The following is a 17895-nucleotide window of genomic DNA, read 5'->3' on the forward strand; positions in this document are numbered from 1 at the left end:
AAACTACAGGGGGGGGGGGGAGGAGGACATTTCACAGAGGCCAACCTTCCCCCAGTTACTAACGGAGCCTCACACGCCCGATTCACTACAGGGTGGACACAGTCTTGGACACTTGGAAGACAATTTTTCACAAGTCCACTGGAATACCCCACTAAGAACGAAAGTGAACTTCAATGCTTCATCTGTGGATGCTACCCTCGACACGGGTGCTTCCCTCTCGGCTGTACGAACAGATCTCATTCAAGTAAATGACTCTTACCCTAGAAACCCAAGTGAGTGGAATGGTCCTGCAGTTAACCTCGCCAATAATGCTCCCTGTATCCCTGTTGGTGTTATTTGGCTCAATATTGGATTCATGAACAAGAACTTTTACCAGCGTTTTGCCATAATACCAGATTTGTCCTCTCCTTTTATTCTGGGAATGGGTTTTATGGCAAGAGCTTCTGTTTCTATTCACATTCCTACTAGAACAGTCTACATTGAGGACATCCCCTGCCCACTCGCAGACAATGAAGAGGACCTTCAAAATGATTACTCACATTCACCTGGAACACTGATGTCTTTGGACTTGGTTCGCTCAGACTTAACAGCCAAACTGTCTGAAGCAAGTCTCTCAGAGAACAACAAGGATGCTTTACTAAATCTGCTCAGCAAGTTTAGCTCCTTGTTTGATGGTCAACTTGGTCGAACGGCTCTCACTGAGCACGCCATAGAGACTGGCAATGCAACACCTGTCAAACTCCCACCCTATCGCACGTCACCTGCTAAGAAACGTGTGATTGAAGAACAAGTGCAACAAATGTTGAAGGACAACATCATTGAACCTTCCACAAGCCCTTGGGCAGCTCCTGTAGTCATTGTAAATAGAGCGGCCACGGAACCAAGGTTTTGTGTGGACTTTCGAGGGCTCAACCAAGTTACCCGAAAAGACTCTTATCCCCTGCCTCGTGTAGATGAGTCTTTGGACTTTCTGGCAAGAGGAAAGTTTGTCTCGACATTGGACTTAGCGCGAGGCTATTGGCAGGTTGCTGTAGCAGAGGACTCGAAGCCTAAAACTGCCTTCATCTCTCACTGCGGTCTCTTCCAGTTTCGGGTGCTGCCCTTTGGGCTCTGCAACGCACCTGCAACTTTTCAGAGACTCATGAACTCTGTGCTTGCTGGCCTCATTTACAAAACGTGCGCAGTCTACCTGGATGACATTGTTATCGCCTCACCTACCTTTGAACAGCACTTAGTGGATCTTGAGGAGGTGCTGGGCAGACTCCAGGCTGCTGGCTTGTCATTGAAGCTCAAAAAGTGCCAATTCTGCCTCGATGAATTCACCTTTCTCGGGTACCGCATCACATCATCAGGTGTTAAGCCCGATCCGGACAAAGTAAAGGCGGTTAAGGAGTTTGATACCCCAACCTCAGTGAAACACGTCCGTCAGTTCCTTGGCTTGACTGGCTATTATCGACGCTTCATTCAGAATTATGCCCGCCATGCCGAACCTCTTCACGCCATCACCAGAAAGGACAATGCTTTCCACTGGGACGACAGCTGTCGAAGGGCCATGGACACTTTGAAGGATCATGTCACATCAGCCCCGATCCTGTCATTTCCAGACTTCAACCGTCCCTTTTCCATTCACGCCGATGCATGTGACATTGGTCTTGGGGCAGTGTTGATGCAAAAGGATGACATGGGTCGTGAGTACGTTGTGGCTTTTGCTAGTCGCTCCCTTCACAAAGCTGAACTCCCCTACTGCACTTCAGAGAAGGAGTGCCTCGCTGTGATATGGGCTCTGGAACACTTCCGCCCATATGTTGAAGGTGTTCATGTTACTATCTTCACTGACCACAACAGTCTCAGGTGGCTCATGTCTCGTCAAAACCCAACGGGCCGACTCGCCCGCTGGTCACTTCGTTTGCAGGACTTTGATTTCACAATAGTGCACAAACCTGGTGCACAGAACAAAGTTCCCGACGCACCCTTTGCCTCTGACCTGTGACAGGCCGACTGATCTTTTACCAGATCATGCTGTTATGGGCAGCCTGAACATTCGTACTCTGCCCCCCGACATTCTGGCTGACCGTTCACAATTCAGACAGCTGCAGTTAGACGATCATGTTACAGGTCCACTCCTCAGAGACATTGAAGCAGACTCTCTGAACAGCTCGGACAATGCCACCTTGTTACAGTATGTTGTGTATGACTCTCTTTTGTATCACAGAGAACCCAAGTCCACATGTGCTTTGCACCCTTTGAAAGAGCTGAAACTGTTTGCCCCTACTTCCATGAGAGGCACCTTGCTGGACTATTACCATGACCACCCCACAGCAGGTCACTTGGGTGTTTCTAAGACATTGGCTAGACTGCGTTTTAGGTTTTTCTGGCCCAAAATGGCAGCTGATGTGAAACGCTATGTGATTTCATGCTCAGTGTGCCAACTCACCAAGCCAAGTCAGAAAAAAGCAGCCGGTCTTATGGTTCCCATTGTCCCCCAGAAACCCTGGGAGTATGTGGGTGTGGATTTTGTTGGGCCACTTCCCCGCACCCCCACTGGTAATGCTTATTTGATCGTGTTTGTTGACTATTTGACTAAATGGGTTGAAGCCAGTGCTGTCAAAGAAGCTACATCTCAGGTAGCAGCTGGTAAATTCGGCACTGACATTTTTGCTAGGCATGGTACACCCACTTACCTCATTTCTGACAGAGGGTCTCCTTTTGTGAGTGAGCTTTTTGAACATGTTGTTTCTGCCTTAGGCTCGGTGCACAGACTCACTACGGCATATCACCCTCAGACAAATGCTACTGAACGCGTCAACCGGACTCTGAAAACTGCAATCCGCGCTTATGTAGGTGATAAGCACACATCATGGGACAAGTTTCTCCCTCAGATTTGCTTTGCTCTGCGCACTGCCTCCCATGACAGTACAGGTATGACTCCTGCCATGATGCTTTATGGTCGTGAGTTAGACACCCCGCTTGACCTTATCACTCAGCCTTCTACAGCAGGTGTTGATGAACCGGGTGTGCCTTACCCTGAGACTCTGAGAGCCTCCCTGCAGGAAGCTCACGACCACGCCAAAGCAGCTTTGGACTATAGCCATGACAGACAAAAACATTACTATGACTTGAGACATCGACATGCCACGTTTCGTGTTGGTGACCTTGTGAGAGTTAAGACGCACCCCAGGTCAGACGCTCAGTCTAACTTTACTGCTGTTAGGAAAAATGTTCTAAAACACTTCTTCAGTAAAGACTCAGAGAAGAGAAACACACAGAACTTCTTGCTAGCAAGGGCAGCCTCTACTCTAAGAGACTCCAGTGAGAGAACTGCCCCGGTCTTTATTTATACTCCATTGAGCGTGTGTGTGTGTGTGTGTGTGTGTGTGTGTGTTGATCAAAGGGTCATATAACATGAAAGCACAAAAGGTACATCCTTTGTCATGCACTTCATAAAAGAAGTTTGTTCTGACGTATTCAGAGTTGTGTATCTAAATACAGGATTCACTCGCACATCAAAACAGGAAACTCAGTGTTTTAGAGTCTCCACTCAGCACACAACAAACTCCAACACATCTCATTCACTCGCACACTTAAAATGTTGTCTAATCTTCATGAGTTATTTTGTGTTTGTATTAGTAGGGTTAATGCATGTTCTGTTTTTATGTATCCTTTCATGTACCTTCCCCCCTTTTTTCTGAAACAAAACTCTGTTCACTCCAAATTTTGTTTCAGAAACATCTAAATGAAAAACTCTGTCATATTCAGGCACAGCTAAACCCCAAATGCTTGTAGGTTACCATCGGCAACCACACTGTGTGTTGTTAACCCCTTCTACAAATGCCCTCTCTTAATGTGTAACACTTTGTGTATGATTTTTTTTTTTTTTTTATCTCTGGTGCATATTATCTGTATGTGTCGTGTCACTTTCCATTTTTTTCTAACAGTACACTTGCATACCTCAGTGCTTGTCTTCCTCCCCCTTTTGTGGTGGTCTGGACACTGTATCAATCCTCCACTTCCAGGCAGTCGCTTGTCTCCCCGAATTCCTTAACCTAATTTGATTGCCCACACTAAAACAGCAGCCTCAGTCCTCCTCTGCTCCTTTCCTTCTCTCCCACTTTTCAGTCCAATGGCAGTCAGCTTTTTCAGCTTTGTCCCGTGTCTCTCTCTTTGTCCCACTGTCTCTTTTATTGCCATCTCACTCCAAACATGGCAAATGTCAAACTCAGACAGTCTTCTCAAAAGTCCTTCACACACAATGAGGTTCCAGCTGGCTGGAAACGCATCTCCATCCATCCAATCTAGATGGTGGTTCTTCTCTTTCTGATGCCGTTTGCCCACAGCGCTGCTGGACCTCTCTGCTCAGAACTCTGGTATTGTCTCTTGGACTCCTGTCCACTGTTGATGTTCATGCTCGTGCTTCTGAAACTGCACTCGGTGTCTTCAGGGAGAGATTCGTTTCCTTGGAGCTTGCTTGTTCGGGATGAGGACGGGAAGCTGCAAAACAATTCAGCCAAAAAATTCTGGCTGGGTGTTTTCTATTTTTTCTAATGATTTCAACCTATAATTTTCTTCCGACTGCTGCCCGTGGAGAATTGATCCAGGTCCGTTCCCCACCTGTAAACGACAGACTGAGAGACTTTCATTATTATCCTCACTGCTTAATCAACACACATCTCTCTCTCTGTTTTTGTGAACCGTCCTTTCTTAAAAGCAGAAAATAAGATTGTAGTTGTTCTTGGTTGATCAACACAAAACCTTTTTCCTATAATTATTTTTCATCTACAATGTAAATTTTGTCTCAAATTCACTCTTTTTTGTTTGTATTATTATTATTATTATTTTTATTTTTTTTTAAATAGCTGGTGACCTGCAGAATCACCGCTCTCACAATCAAAGGCAATTACTTTTACACAGCGCACAAAAACACTGTGACGTCAAACACATTCACACTCACTTTTTCATCTGCGTAAATAAATCACATAGCTGATATGTACCATGGTGATCCATAAATATGATCACCAGTTTATTAAACTATTTTTCAACCCAACAAAACAAATAAACAAAAACATAATGCTGATGTTATGAACACTCTACACACAAGTCAAGATGCAGGAAAACTGCTCACGGAAACGCTGCACACTCCAGTTATCACAGTTCTGTTTGTGTGAATTATCTGCTTTCATTATTAATACCAGTTTATAGGTTGTTATCCTTTTTATTATTAGTTTGAATGCATTAAAATTAAGTTGTAATTTAGCCTTTTGTTTATTTTACTTTACTCCTCTTGCATTTATATCTATTCAGTCGGGTCTGTTTCCAACCCTTTTTTAAACTACTTCAAACTACTATGATCTCTAATTTTCACTAGGTGAGGGATTATTATGTTCTTCCTAGTCTGAACTGCTCTCTTCACCCGAGCTGCTATCCTATTCTGAGTTACTGTCTTCTTTGTTTCTTACAGTCACGTACAAAATGTCCCTCTTTTCCACACCTCCAGCATGTAGTGTTAAAGTCACTGTTTGGTGTGTGTGTGTAGCCTCTACCGCTTGCTCTTCCACTATGCATTCCTCTCTCTTTCTTTTGGATTAGTCGTGCTCCGGCTTGCTGTTTTTCTAGACATTTCTCATCAGGTGTTAATTTTACTTGTTTATCCCCCATTTTCAAAGATTTTGCTGGGCCGTCACTGGCACGCTTGACTTCAGGGTGGTTTACTGATACGGCCTTCGACTTCACCCTAACGGTGAAGCGGTATCAGTTTTATGAGATGAAACTCAACCGTTCTCCTTTGTCACCAGAACGTGAGCCTCAGCAAAGAAAACAAAAATGGAAGTAGTTCAGCAGCGTATTGTGCTGTAAAATCAACTTACTTCCAGACACATACACAAACATAGACATTTGCGCGCTAATTTGTCACGAGATAATTTCAGCTACCTCTAAAACTGGTCGAAACACAGTTCCTTTTGGCGAACTTAGACCTAATTTGTCACGAGATAATTTCAGCTACCTCTAAAACTGGTCAAAACACAGTTCCTTCTGGCGAACTTAAACCTATTTTATCACATTTCTTTAAACCTTTGCGGCCGTTTTATATACTCAACGTGTTTTCATTTGTTAAACGTATTTTTAATTTGTCACGAGATAATTTCAGCTACCTCTAAAACTGGTCAAATTCGGCTCCTTCCGGCGAACCCAACCTAATTTATCACGTTACTTAAACGTATTTTTAATTTGTCACGTTACTTTAAATCTTTGCGGCCGTCTTTAAATACCAAATAGTGTTTCTCACCCCTGACGTCCCACTGACGGTTCGGATCATCAGACTGAATCCCAGCGCCGTGGACCTGGTCACCGGCCCAGACTCGAATTCACGCTCTGGGACTCTCTCCTCGTCTAAGAGGGCTGTGCACAGACTTCGGTGCCGGCCCCCCACGGCGTCAGGAATCAGTGCTGGATCCTGGAACAGAGTCACAGATAACAGTTCTGATATATTCTGCTCCGGCTACGAAGGACCAAGTAAATGTTAGGGAAAATGTTCTAAAACACTTCTTCAGTAAAGACTCAGAGAAGAGAAACACACAGAACTTCTTGCTAGCAAGGGCAGCCTCTACTCTAAGAGACTCCAGTGAGAGAACTGCCCCGGTCTTTATTTATACTCCATTGAGTGCGTGTGTGTGTGTGTGTGTGTGTGTGTGTGTGTGTGTGTGTGTGTGTGTGTGTGTGTGTTGATCAAAGAGTCATATAACATGAAAGCACAAAAGGTACATCCTTGGTCATAAAGAGGGTAGTCTCCCCCACCCTAGATGGCACGGTGAGGAAGTCCAGCAGTTAAAGCACTTAGACTAAAACAGACATAGCTACGTTAAAACAATAAAACAAGGTACGACCTCTCCCACACTCCCAGGATGTGGGGGTGAACCAAGCCTGCTAAAAATCACACATCCTGTCACTACCAAATAACTACAAACAGCATCCTACCATAAGCAAACTTATATCACTAAAAGATTATACTGACTACTAAATACAATTTTCCATTGACAACTGCTAAACTTGCACCACTGTTTCAGGGACCATTGTGTGTATCTCAGAGACTCAGTGATGTTAATTACAGGCTCACTTGGGTGGACTCCGGTGTGGATGCAGGTGTTTATCATGTTGTGAACATGCAACCGTTCCATACCTGGGACTCTCTCACTTCCAAAGAACATTCTGTTTCATTGCCTGCTGAGAGAGAGACCGCAGAGGGTCTGAACTCTGACTCTCAGGCCCACCCTGGCCCCCCTGCCGACACTGACATTGACTCTGAGCCATTCCCCTTTGATTTACCGGACATTGACTCTTCTTCTGGTGTGGGCGCTGTTCCAGAGAGTGTTTCACCCAGATCTGTCCAGCACCCAGCTGCTGGTGGACATTACAATCTCAGGCCCAGACGTTGCCCCAGAGTTACGTCTGGCTGGAGCAACAAAAGATGGACTAATGATTTTCACACAACCAGGCTTGATCTGAAGTGAAATGTTTTGGTTAAACCTGTTTGATGCTGTCTTGTTGCATTGCTACTTTGAGTCATGATATGTAGATGTTTCTGTTTGCTCTACTTAATCCAGTTTTATGGCTCTTTCGTGCGTTAAGGTTCATTCTTGGCATTTACTTAGAAAAAAAAAAAAAGAACAAAAGAAAGAAGTGAAAAAAACGAAGGAAACTGATTTTCCACTGTACATATTCGTCTTATTTTCACCAATTTCATTTTTAAATGGTCTTTTGCCCTGTGTGTGTGCACCAATCTTAGCTGTAACCTCTATGTATAGGGTACTGTTAGGTGTGGTGTGTGCTTTTTCAGCTGTGTACGGCTGAGGACAGCCTTTTTCTCACCGGGGGGGACTATGTAACAGTTGCTATTGTAATGCAGTGTATCACCACATGGCGGCGCCTCCTGTCTCACGACTGGTGTCACCCCCTTTTTGTTCTTCTTCGCACTCCTCCTGTAATGGATGCTCCCGTGTGTACGCAGACTAGTGTGCTCTTTAGTAATGTGTGGTAGAGGTAGCACTTTTATTTTTGATATTGTAAATAAATGAGTACTTTTTGGAAAGTCAGAAGCTGTTGCTCATTCACTATCCACCTGCACACCTCCGCGGCTGGCTTCATCTCCACTGCACGTTACAATATGTTGATTTTTTTCGCCTACTCATATCATAATTTTTTTACTCCTGGTTCTGTATGTTCATGTTCTGTTCTTTTGTAAACTTCATCTGTTTGTATGTTGTATACTCATTGTGTTTCAATAAAGTTCGATTTAAAAAGAGGTACGTTCTAAACGAAGCTTCAGACGTCACTGATCACGTGACTCTGGCCAAACGAATCAAGCCTCGACACGGTGCTTCTGAAGCAGCGCGTCGATCTTTCTGACACATGTCAGCTTCAAGCGGACCATCACTACGTCTCACATCTAAAGGTGTCAAGGTAACTTTGAACTGAGTTCAGTCAATCTGGAGTTTTTCCAAGTTTTCTGTTGCTCTCTGTGAGAGAAGAGCGTTAAAGGCGGGGCTCTCCAGAGTCCAGCAAAACAGGAAACCACAGCTGGGTGTGTGTGTAAGTGTGCAAACCAATAGAATGCATCGTGGTGGGGGGGGCATCACGGGCATTGGCAAGAAAAAAATAAAATAATCGGTCGTACCCATGCTTCCCCGACGTCATGCCAGCGCATATTGGGAAATTCGTAGGCACCGATCGGTTTTCTATCAGCCATTTGCTGGGAGTAAGGGCGCCCTCCGTTTGCGAGGTGCGCCTGCTGCTGGCGGCACAGGGAGGAGAGGGCGGGGCGGCAGGGAGTCTCTGGCTGGCTGGAGCGGCATCTAATAACCAACTCACAAAACAAAATAAAAACAACACAACAAACAGATATTATGATACAGACTTATAATCTGCACCCATGTTTTTTCTAAATTCTATAAAGTGAGCGCGAGAGCCCTCGGTGCGCCTGTGCGCTGCTGAAGTCAAAGTAAACTTTATTGTCATCTCCGCTACAGACAGTCCAGCATATAGAGAGACGAGACGACGAGGCTGCAGTTACAGCGGTGCAAGTAAACAAACAATAAATATAAGAACAGTAAGAAAATAAATCTACACTTTAGGACTCGGGGTAAAGGATCAATAACAATTTACATTTATAATTTACAGTTTAAAGATTTAAAGTCTCACACAACCCGTCAAAAGGGGCGGGGCCGGCTGCTTCCAAGTAGAGCGCATTTCATTTATAATGATGTAAATCCAAGCTCATCATGGATTCACGATCTGAATCCTGGGTTGTGTGAAATCCCAGAAATCAACCTTAGACAAAGTGAATCTGTGAACTAAGGTGTAGGTCTGTTAGGTTAATTGTGCTGATCCTCGGGTTGGGGGATTTGTGTTTGTACTGGAGCGCAAAATTCAAACCAATGGAAGATGGACAACAAAAGTTCAAAGCCATCAGGTGCTCAGGTTAGAGAAAAGATGCAGGTAAGCAGACGTGTGATTGGATAATGGCAGGTCATCCTGAACCAATCAGACTAAACTCCAAACAATACATTATGTTACAGATTTTAATATTAATTAGTCATTGTTACTTGTTGATTTGTCCTTTTCTCATTGTGTGACGAATTATGACGACTGTTTGGTAGCTCTTACTGTCTCTCTCTCTCTCTTCATGTGTGTTTCTCTGGTGAAACAATAGTTTTGTGTTAATGTTAGGGCTGCACGATTTTGTATAAAATGAGAATCACGATTTTTTGGCTTAGAATTGAGATCATGATTCTCTCATAACAATAAATAAACATAAAACAACAAATGTCTCACGTTTTGTTGTTGCAGCAAAATGTTGTCCTGCTTGAAATTCCGTCTCCACCGTTGCTCGACGCTGCGTGTACAGAGCAGGTAGTGCAACAATAGAAAAATAGTTGCGGGACGGCACTGTGTAGCGTTTGTCTAGGGTGTTGATCGTTTTCCTAAATCCCTCGTTTTGCACAGTGTTGATGGAGCCATATCTTTGGTCAGGTGATAAGTGATAGCCTCCGTAATGTCTTTGTGCCTGCGGGAGTTCGACGTGTATAGGGAAGCGCTGTATAAGGTTCCCGTTATTGATGTTTGGGTGGTTGACCGGGACGGATTTTCTCCTGTCACTTTCTCGTCATCCCTGACGTGCTCTCCGTTGTTGTTTCCCTGCTAATTTTAGCATCACACGGCACAGCTTCTGTATCACGTGGTATAAGGCTCCGCCCTTGGCATTTGTTAAGCAGGAAGAGTGGGCGCTTGTTTTCATGCAGAGTACGTCCCGAGTCAAAATGTGAAGTTTTACAAATCACCACTTCTTTAGTGAATATCATTTCAGTCTCAGACAATCTCGTTTCTCTTACAGAGGTTGAATGCACCTTCTGCGGATGGCGGTACCACACAGTGTGCGTGGACTTCCCCTGCACAGAAGGCAACTACAAATGCTGTGAATGCTAAATAAACAGAAACAAATGATCCCTGTTGTCTTTGCTTGATGATTGGTTTGAGTCTTGACAATCCACATTGCTGGCGTTGCATCTTTCAATGCCAGCAATGGCAGGTATCAGTGCTCAAAGCTTTTGTGTTTGTTTCCAACAAGTTGCCCACCTCGGGAAACAAAAATGTGTTCTTTTACTTGTCAGATGAACATATGAGACACTTTGACTCTTCAGTGCAGTGTGGAGCCTAACAAAGATCTGTTTTGTGTCCCAGCTGATCAGCAGGAGGAGGAGAGTCTGACGGAGCAGCAGAGGAACATTTTCAGCTACTTGGACTCAGCTCAGCCACTACAGAGGAAACAATGAGCTCAACACAGAAGGTGACAGACAGAGCAGGACCATATGACCAAAGATATTTATCACCATATACATTTGAACATTTGCCATAATGATGTAGCTGACGATATAATTGACACCAGACAAAATACTTTACAGCTGCACAACTTTATTAAAAAGCCATCAATGTATTTTCACTGAAACAAGCAGCTGTTGTTTATGTGCATTAAAGTTATATAAAAATGTAACAGTGCAAATGCAAATTCCTCGCTGACAGTTTAACCAAAAGGCGTTTCCAGTGGAAACTGGCCGACACATCCTGAGCATAACCATGTATAATATCCACTAAACTTCAGAAGAGGTTATACAGTCGTGGCCAAAAGCTTTGAGAATTGCATAAATATTGGAACCTGGAGAAGTTGCTGCTTAAGTTTTTATAATAGCATTTTGCCTGCACTCCAGAATGTTATGAGGAGTGATCAGATGAACTGCATCGTCCTTCTTTGCCATGAAAATGAACTTAATCCCCAAAAAGCCTTACCACTGCATTTCATTGCTGTCATCAAAGGACCTGCTGAGACCATTTCAGTGATCGTCTTCTTAACTCAGGTGAGAATGTTGGCGAGCACGAGGCTGGAGATCATCATGGCTGTATCCCGATTCAGGTTCTGCAGCTTTAAAGTCCTCAAGGGCCGCGTACTCAAAGACCGCTAAGGCCGAAGTGCGAGGCTCGTAGGCTCGTGAAATGGGACGTCTAGCCTCCGTCGCGCTGCCCAGGTTGCCTAGCAACCATGATACTAACAGCTGGAAACGTTTCATACAGCTTTGTTTGACAGAAATGAAGGAGAACATATTTAGTTCATTTGTTTCTACATGAGCTCTGTGTGATTTGATGAGTATCTGAGGCTGAGACCACAGGACTGTGAAACATGATTGTTGGGCTTCATTTCTGTGCTGCTGGCTCTTCCTCCTCCACTTCCTCACACACTGCTGAATTTGTTCTGGTGGATCATCAGGGCTGCAAAGCCTCACAGATGATGTGCAGCAGTGGCTCCCTCAGTCTGTCCTCACTCTGGACACTTGCAGTCGTCACACATGGAAATCAAATGCGTGATAAGCTGCAGGATTCAAACACAAGTGTAACTTATAAACACATGTTCATACTTTTATTCCACAATCAGAGAGAAAGAAACAGAGAGAGAGTGCAGGACAGACAGACAGGTGACAGTCTCAGGTGTACACACTGCTACACAACAGCACCAGAGAAGCAGGATTTAGTGTTTGTGTTATTACGAGTGTAAACAAGAAGAGTTCCAGATGGTGCAGTGGACACATGTGTTACTGCTGTGATTAAAGCATCTTTCTTTCAGCTTAACGAGTGAACCATCAGCTCGTTCAAACACACATTAAAGTGCGTTTGGCTCGACACCACCGAACAGAGGCAGCAATATAACACAGCTAACATTAACAGTGCAGTGAATCCTGCTTGTGCCGTGATGTTCAGGACTGCAAACCGAGCAGCATCACTGACTTTCAGCTTGTTGTGTTTGTGGATATATGACTGACTTTAATTATCCACAAAATCATCACATTCTCTGTCAGATGAAGGTCGACTATTGAACGGCGTATATTTTAAAGGCTTTAAAACCAAGTTAACGCTGAAAGTACAAACATCACTAATGTCACATAACTCTGCCGACAAGGCATAGCTATGGCTATGAAATGCTCTTTGTGTATCACTTCTTCATTATGAAAGATGTCATTAATGCACTAGTAATGTCTCATCTGGAGTATTGTTCAATCATTTGGTCAGCAGCTAATAAGACAGATCTTAACAGACTTCAGTTAGTCCAGAATAAGGCGTCCAGATTAGTGTGAAGATGTTCATACTATACTAATATTGATAAAATGCATAATAACCTTTCTTGGCTTCCTGTACAGGCTAAAATATTCTATGGCTTACTTGTAGTTCTAAATAAAGCAATTCTGTTAAACACACCACATTTATTCTGCTCAGCTGCAGTATCCAGATGAAATACATCATCATATTACACAGTTTTCAACAAGCTGCAATTTAGTAAATGCTCGAGTTAAAAGTAACGTTTTGTAAAACTGTTACATTTAGAGCAACTTTTAAGTGGAATAAGTTGCCTTAAAAAATTAGAGAATTATTCAAAACTTCAATGAACACTTAAAAGCCGATTTACAGAGCTTTTAGTTGTTGTAAATATTGTAAGACATGATTTGTTTTTGAAATTTGTGTAATGTGCCTCAATGTTATTGATATTATTATTATTATTATTATTGATTGCTTATATTTGAACAATTGTGAAACCTCACTGTGGATGTAAGAGTGAAATTATGTGGATATCTTGAATCCACTTTATTGTGTAATATTTTATGTGAGTATTTGACGGAAGACGAGCAACATCTGTTGTGGAAGCTAACGGGGTTCCTTTAGAATAAACAAACATAGGATTTATTATCACTGAATAATTCTGTATAAATCTATACAAATTATAGAAATATGTAATAGGAACCAACAAAATAATCTAAATTATAAAAGTGTGTGTGTGTGTGTGTGTGTGTGTGTGTGTGTGTGCGTGCAATCAGGAGGGATGGGCATGATTTTAGTGTTTGAACAGTCATGAATTATCTTTAACAGCAGGTTGGATGTAATGTGTTAGAACTACCAGCAGGTGGGGATAAGAGACCTTTAAGGTGTTTGGTGCCACGCTCCACCTTCAGGTTTAAAACTAGTGTTAATGGAGGTTGAAGGTTGAGTTTGTTCCACGACTGCATTTCACTCACTGCCTCTGTTTGTATCTCTGTCACTGCAGGACCAACATGGAGCCAGAAGTCAGCGCTCTCAGGAGGCCGACAAACCTCACAGAAGAAAGGGAGAGAAAAAACACACCTGTGACGAGTGTGGGAAGGGTTTTACTGTGAGGGCTAAACTAAAACAGCATCAGGTCATCCACACTGGAGAGAGACCGTTCAGCTGTGACTTGTGTGGAAAGTCTTTTTCCTTCAAGCGTTCCCTAAAACAACACCAACTCATCCACAGTGGAGTTAAAGCATACAGCTGTGATCAGTGTGGCAGAGCTTTTACTCAAAGTAGCCACTTACAGAGGCATCTAGTTACCCACTCTGGAATTAAGGCATACAGCTGTGACGAGTGTGGGAAGGGTTTTACTGTGAGGGCTAAACTAAAACAGCATCAGGTCATCCACACTGGAGAGAGACCGTTCAGCTGTGACTTGTGTGGAAATTCTTTTTCCAGGAAGGGTTCCCTAAAAAAACACCAACTCATCCACAGTGGAGTTAAAGCGTACAGATGTGATCAGTGTGGCAGAGCTTTTACTCACAGTAGCCACTTACAGAAGCATCTAGTTACCCACTCTGGAATTAAGGCATACAGCTGTGACATCTGTGGGAAAACTTTCAGCTGGAGAGGGAGCCGAAATACACACCTACGCATTCACACCAGACATGATGTGTACTGCTGTGAACAGTGTGGCAAATACTTTACAACAGACGCACAGTTACAACGACACATGTTTACCCACACTGAGGAGAGACCTTATCAATGTGACCTGTGTGAGAAGACTTTTAAATCTCCACGTCACCTGAGACAACACCAACAGATCCACACCAGAAAGAGACTCTACAAGTGCAGCTACTGTGAGGTATGTATTTATATTGTTATCTTGTCATTTTAGCCTGACTGTTTGGAACAACTCTGCTCATTAAACTGTGTTAGCATGTTAGCAATTCTACTGCATGGAAAAGCAGCTCTGAGTGATTATTCAGATTTTCCTTTCAGTTATGATTTTAGTATTACTGTAGTATTATGGTGGTAGTATTGTAGTTATTGCAGCCCAGTAAACTGAGTGTGTTAACTGAAACAGTGAAATGTAGTTGGACGTCTGCAGAGATGCTCTTTATTTCAGGCGACGTTCAGGATACAAATGTTGAAGGACTGACTTACACTGTCTTTGTGTCTTTGTTTAGAAGCAGAGCGACACAGATGGATCCAGTTCTCAACCCTGTCATCACTGTGGTGGTGGGAAAGACTTTCATTGTGACCTCTGTGGAAAAACTTTCAGTTGGCAAAAGACCCTAAAAGTACATCAACGTAGACACACTGGAGACAAACTGAAATACTGCAAAGAATGTGGGAGAAGCTTCACCACATCAAGTGAGTTAAAACAACATGAACTGATTCACAGTGGGGTTAAAAAGCACCTCTGTGATCAGTGTGGGTCATCCTTCACCACTGAAGGTCAGCTTAAATCACACAAAGGAGTCCACACAGGAGAGAAACCACACAAGTGCAGACACTGTGAGAGAAGCTTCTCACATTCACATAGTCGTAACAGGCATGAACGTGCACACATGGAAGGAAACTACAGCTGTGACCAGTGTGACAAGAGCTTCAGGAATCTCAGTTCATACTCTGCACACAAACGATCCCACGTTACTAATAAACTGTTTCACTGTTACCAATGTGCCCAAACATTCACCTCATTGTCTGCTCTGTGCAAACATCAGCGCGATCACTCAGGGCTGAAATCACTCCCATCACTGGATCACAGTGAATCTGAAGACACAGAAAGATCCTCTGGTTTCCTCTGGTCAGACTCAAAAAGCTTGAGATCAGGCTCCACAGAGTTCAGATAGAATCATTTAAACTTGTGTTGAACTGAACTGGTTGCTGGGCTGAACTTCTACATAATACAGATCTACATGGGATCTTCTTTTCTGTTGTTTTACTGAGTCAGTTTTGTCCTTTTTTCTCTGTCCTGGTTTTGCTCGTCTGTAAATGATTGAAACTCAGTCAAATAGTTCATTGTTCTCCAGCAAAACGTTTTGGAAACTCATGTTTAACCTTTAAAACTCTGACATGTTTTAGCACACAAGGCTTCATCGGGGAGTTCACTCATGATTGGACCATGAGAACAAAGGTTTTTAGTTCTTTCAAAGAGAGTCTTGGAGATGTTTGATGTTTCTGTTTTTCTGAAACCACCTGAAAGAAAAACTATTTTTCTTGCTTTATGTAGTGTGGAAGTTTTTAATGTTTCTTCATCTGTGATGTTCTTGAATGTGTTCACGTGAAGATGGTACAAATAAACTGTCCTTTCAGCTTTAGCTCCTAATTTATTCATTATATATGGATGTAGCACAGCAGCCGTCTCTTGATTAACACATGGAGGGCTCGGGATCTGATGGTGTCGTCTCCCTAATTTGCCCACTCAGTAAATCTCACTCATGGCCAAGAAATTGAAATGAACCTTGTTTCCCTGCTGGATAGTGATCCACTGTAACTCTGCTCCTCCTTCCTGTTTAGGATTTCTGTGGCTGAAGTAAAATTCCCTCCATCCATCACTTATCCCAGCTAACCCAAAGTGAAATAAAGTTTTGCTCGTCTTAAAAAAGCATTACAATAATGGGCATTACCAATGCAAACTGAATGATACAGAAGATGAAAGAAGAGACTTTGATCAGTTAATAAAGCTCATGATCTGGATTCATTGTGGCTGCTACACAGATACTTCTGGGTCACTTCTCTCAGTTAGGAACCTTCCTCACCAAACTGACTGTTGGACCACACCCCTGGTTTCATGAGAAATTGTTTCAGCCATGATTTCTCTTCCTGTATTTCAGAGTAAAGACTGAAGTGACAAATGGAAGCATGTTTAAAAAACACAATGTGAGAGAGACGTTGAGGTCCTTAGAAGTTACCCTGGGTTTTTCTGTCACCCTCCTAGATGTTACACACCTTGTTATTGGACTGATTTCTACTGCTGGACTACTCCTGCGGAGAGTAACAATACTCTTACTAATGAGCTCCCTTTCACACCTTTGGGGATATTTATTTTTGTGTTTGCAGCGCTGTGAGCCAGAACAGCGAGAGAAAAATCTGCAACAGCGACGAGCTGAATGCTTATGTGAATCGCAGCAGCTGCACATGTGCTACGCTGAATTAGAGGATATCTTTGCTCTGGATTTCTATTTCTACTTTTTCATTTCTATATGATTCTTCTTGCATCTAAACAAAGATGATTCAATTTGCTAAATGTTGATGGCTCTTCGTGCTCAGGTGTAAATGAGACGTAATATTTGCTCTTGGTTTGGTTCTCCTGTACAGAACCTTGCAGTACAACAGAAACCTAAAAACATTATTTGTAGTTGTTATTCTTAGTTGTTCTGCTGCCTAAATACCACAGGGTCTAAATTGGTGAGCGTGTTTGCCACTATATTTGCCCTGGATGTAGATGCAGAAACTCTTGCTCTGTATTTGAGAGAGAATCTTAGAAGAGATGTGACCTGTCAAAAAATTGCTAGTAAACGTAGCAGGTTCAGCTCTTTCAAGGTTACTGCTGAATGTAATGATGTGGGTGAAATGTACAATCCTGAACTCTGGCCTGAAGGGGCTCTGGTCCGGCGTTTTTATGAACCTCGTAAGCTCGGTACGGTGTTGCCAAGCTCAGTGGATCCAGCAGGGGAGATAACTGCGCCTTCTGGTACCAACGTATCAACATGAAGATGTCTATTAGGATATTATCTTACAACTGTCATGGTCTACGTTTGGGACAGAGTGCAGGGGACAAAGCTCGACGGATTGTTGTGGACAGTCTGCTTGCAGAATGTGACATTTTATGCTTGCAGGAGACATGGTTGTCCAAACAGGACCTGGGAAAACTTAACTGTCTAAATGCAAGTTTTTTGGGAGTGGGGGAATCAACAACTGATCTCAGCACAGCTATAGTCAGAGGCAGAATACCTGGAGGGGTTGCTGTGCTTTGGGACAAAAAAATAGACCCTGTGATAAAGCCCATTAGACTGGATGTAGACTGGTGTATTGGTATACAATATACACAGAACAATAGTAGTTTTATCATTCTTAATATTTATACTCCCTATGAATCTTGTCAAAATGAGCAAGAATACCTCAGTAGGCTGGCTTTTATTAATGCATTTATTCAAGACAACGATGCTTACAGCATATATGTTTTGGGTGATTTTAATGCTGATCTCACAGACAGCAGTTCTCAGTTTGCTGACCACTTAACTCACTTCTGTCAAGTTAATAATCTTATCT

General features: G+C 43.0%; 1 long non-coding RNA gene across 1 annotated transcript; it reads left to right on the forward strand.

The window, feature by feature from the left end:
* Positions 1-6735: 6735 nt before the first annotated feature.
* On the forward strand, positions 6736-15941 carry LOC143416639 (uncharacterized). The gene is made up of 4 exons (XR_013097017.1): positions 6736-8451; positions 10729-10834; positions 13631-14479; positions 14805-15941. It is a non-coding gene; the product is annotated as an uncharacterized LOC143416639 (long non-coding RNA).
* The last annotated feature ends 1954 nt before the right edge of the window (positions 15942-17895 follow it).

The sequence above is a fragment of the Maylandia zebra genome, linkage group LG3 (assembly GCF_041146795.1).
Source record: "Maylandia zebra isolate NMK-2024a linkage group LG3, Mzebra_GT3a, whole genome shotgun sequence".
Lineage (NCBI taxonomy): Eukaryota > Metazoa > Chordata > Actinopteri > Cichliformes > Cichlidae > Maylandia > Maylandia zebra.